The sequence below is a fragment of the Alosa sapidissima genome, chromosome 1 (assembly GCF_018492685.1).
Source record: "Alosa sapidissima isolate fAloSap1 chromosome 1, fAloSap1.pri, whole genome shotgun sequence".
NCBI lineage: Eukaryota > Metazoa > Chordata > Actinopteri > Clupeiformes > Clupeidae > Alosa > Alosa sapidissima.
Window position 1 is genome coordinate 50,039,949 of NC_055957.1, and position 3,264 is coordinate 50,043,212.

The following is a 3,264-nucleotide window of genomic DNA, read 5'->3' on the forward strand; positions in this document are numbered from 1 at the left end:
GAGTAATGAACCCATTTTTGAATCAATTGTTCAAAGTGGTTCAGTGCTTCACCAAAGCTTCATTTGCCCATCACTACCATAGACATAATATACATAGACGCCGCATCGACCGCTGCTCCCTACTAGCGCTGACGAGATTTGGAGCCGCCATCTTGGACCGGTCATCCACTCCACTCAGTGTAATCTGTTTGGCCGGTGCAATGAGCTGTCAGCACACTTAATTAATCATATCTCACTGAATACCGAACAGATTTTCACGCGGTTTTTTTTGCTGCAAAGGTCATACATGTAGCTATGATACAGGCCACATTGTTCGAAAATACAAAATACAACCAATAGTACGGTAATGTTAAATCTTACTTGTGAAAAGTAAATCCCCCGAGTATGGTCCGCCGATTTGAGCAGGAACATGCTGCACAGTGCTGTCATCTTGTGTTTTCTGCTGCAACGCAATGAGGAGTATGACCGGTCCAAGATGGCGGCCGCATTTCTTGTTTCCAGCAGCCAATGCGGCGTCTATGTATATTATGTCTATGATCACTACGGCTAGCCCAGAGGGCTGGAATATAATCCGCGCATGCGCGAGAATTCTGAGAAAGACTTACCCACGTGAGTGTGTCGCGACACCGAATATAAGCCAGAGTACGGCACACAGTCGTCCTCATATCAATCCTGAACGTGAAGTCCAGAGTGACGACAAAGTCTGGCAGCCTTTCTTTCCTTCACAGAACCAAGGTCACATCCGTAACCCAACGTTCTGTTTCACTCAAGAAAGGCTGCCAGACGGCCCAGAGGGCTGGAATACATGTCACAACGTCACGGAGGACGGATCACCCAGCAGTGTTCAATAATGACAGGACAAAAAAAAATTCTTTCAGACTTTTATTGAATGCTGCACACAAGAGCATTCATCTGGAACTCTGTAGGATACTCAGTTAAGAACTCAAAACTGCATTCCCAAAAGATAAGCGGAATGTCACATTTAAGGAGTAGAACCTGGCAAAGGTTGAGGGTGAAGCCTAGCAAGCTGCTTGGCAAATGTCATTCAAAGGAACTCCTTTTAGGAGAGCCCACAACGTAGCAATACCCCTTGTCGAATGGGCCACTGCCGTTGTAGGTGCAGAGAGCCCCGACAGCTCATAAGCGCACTTAATAGCCTCCACCACCCAGTGCGACAATCTCTGTTTGGAAATGGCTTTTCCTTGCTGCCCTGCACCATAGCATACAAAAAGCTGATCTGTTACCCGGAAGCTTTGGGTACGATTGACGTAACAGAGGAGGGCCCGCACTGGGCACAGACAATTCAATGTTTCATCCTCCTCTGACCCAAAGGGAGGGGGATGAAATGGGTCTAAGGCAACAACCTGGTTCAAGTTCTGGGCTGAGAGGATCTTGGGCCCGAAGGCTGGATTAGGGTGCAGCACAATTCCAGCCCTGTCCGGCTTGACATAGAAACAGTCTGTATGCACAGACAAAGCATGGAGTTCTACAATGCGCTTAGCAGACGTGATAGCCAGTAGGAAAGCTACCTTCAAAGAGAGCCATTTTATATCTACATCTGCTAAGGGTTCAAATGGAGATTTTTTCAGTGCCTGGAGGACTACATTGAGTTGCCATGCAGGTGTAGCCAGTTCACCTTGTTTCTGTCTTTTCCCCATGTCTCCCTGTTTTCCCTACATGTCCCACACTGGCCTGCTCCCGCTAACTAGGGGGGCGTGGTGATTAGTTACACACCGGAGTTCGTTCGCACTGATTACTGGCCGGACAGTATAAAACCACCCAGGTACGAAGAAACATTGTAAGCTCTGCCTGTTTAACCTCCTAGCGTGTCGGATTTAGTCATCAGGTATGTTGCAATACTCCCGTTTGCTGCCAGACTAATAACATGGTTTAATCAATGTTTGTCTTCACCTGTAGCTTCGTCGTCACCGGCTAGTCTGCTCCTGCTGCCCGTGTGTTAGACACCATCCCTTATTCATTCTACAGGTATGCACCTATGTTTGTCTTAAATCTCTCGTAGTTTATTTTCTGTTTTGAGTCGTAACACTTTCTCTTGTATGCCTGTAGCTGAACGTGGGTGAGTGCTCCCCATACGGCGCTTTGTGCACTAATCGTAGTTACGACCATAGGTATGTACGATGCTTGCTTTAATGGGTAACTTTCTAGGCGGCAGTAGAAGGCTTTATGTTCAATGTCTTTTCTGTCCTGTCCAGGTAGCGCGGCCTTTTCCATCTACGCGGGGTGCATAGCGTGGGTCGTGCTGCTGTCTTGTCTGTAGTTATTTTATGTTGGTGTAGCCTAATTGTGTGCGGTTTTTCAAGTACGTTCTGTGTCTTTCTTTTTGTGGGCATTAATTTAGTGTCTACGTCTGCCGGTGTTTGGGTTTATTTGGCGTTTATGTCAGCCTGCATGTTGCTTGCCGCATTAGTAGAGAGGAACGGGGCATAAGTGGCATATGCTTCATCTTGGTAACTGCTTAGGTTCTGCCTGGTGCTGGCTGTCATTTGCGTGTGTTTGTATTTCTTTTGTCCTGGTGTGCCTGCATTATCTACCATAACGTCTGTATTGGCTGACTGTATTTTTGCCCCCCCCCCTTGTGGTGCTGTTTTATTTGTTTGTTTGGCAGATGTGGGGCCCTCTTTGAGGGAGGCTAGTCACCTGGTGGTGGGACCCTGTAGCTGCACATTTGTGGTGTCATTGTTGCTTGCGGTGGGCTGCTGTGTCACTGGTAAGTCTCACTTTCTTGCAGTGTGTATGCACGTGTGATGGCTGGAACTTAGAACACACCTCCAGTTAGTCTGTCTCCCTCAGGTAAGCCCCCATCTGCTGTATCTTTTTAGCTCCAGTGGAGCCTGGCCCCACTTCAGAAATCACCTGTTCATATTGTATCATAATAAAAGAACAATAATAAATATTTTTGTACTTTCATAACCTGACTCGTTTCAGGTATTATTGCAGGACACTCCTCCCTTCCCCCCCCCCCCCCCCCCCCGGACCTGTGTCAAACTTTCCTTAGCAAATTCTCTTAAAGAAGTCCCAGGGTACTAAGCCCAGGGTGGCGTAGTCGGGCTACTGGGAGTGGCTTATAGCCTCTCTCTTTCCCTCCTTACTGCTCTGGTCACACAGGCACAGAGGGAAGTCGTCTTGGGCGTAGTCGCTGAGCTCCCCTTAAGAATTGTATAGACAAGGGGTTAGCTCCCACAGTTTTGCCATCTATACGCTCATGGCAGGCTGAAATTGCTGCAAGAAATACCTTCAAAGTCG

General features: G+C 47.7%; 1 long non-coding RNA gene across 1 annotated transcript; it reads left to right on the forward strand.

Moving 5' to 3' along the window:
* Positions 1 to 1,804: 1,804 nt before the first annotated feature.
* On the forward strand, positions 1,805 to 2,934 carry LOC121679400. Its single transcript, XR_006021333.1, has 3 exons — positions 1,805 to 1,846; positions 1,918 to 1,986; positions 2,068 to 2,934. It is a non-coding gene; the product is annotated as an uncharacterized LOC121679400 (long non-coding RNA).
* The last annotated feature ends 330 nt before the right edge of the window (positions 2,935 to 3,264 follow it).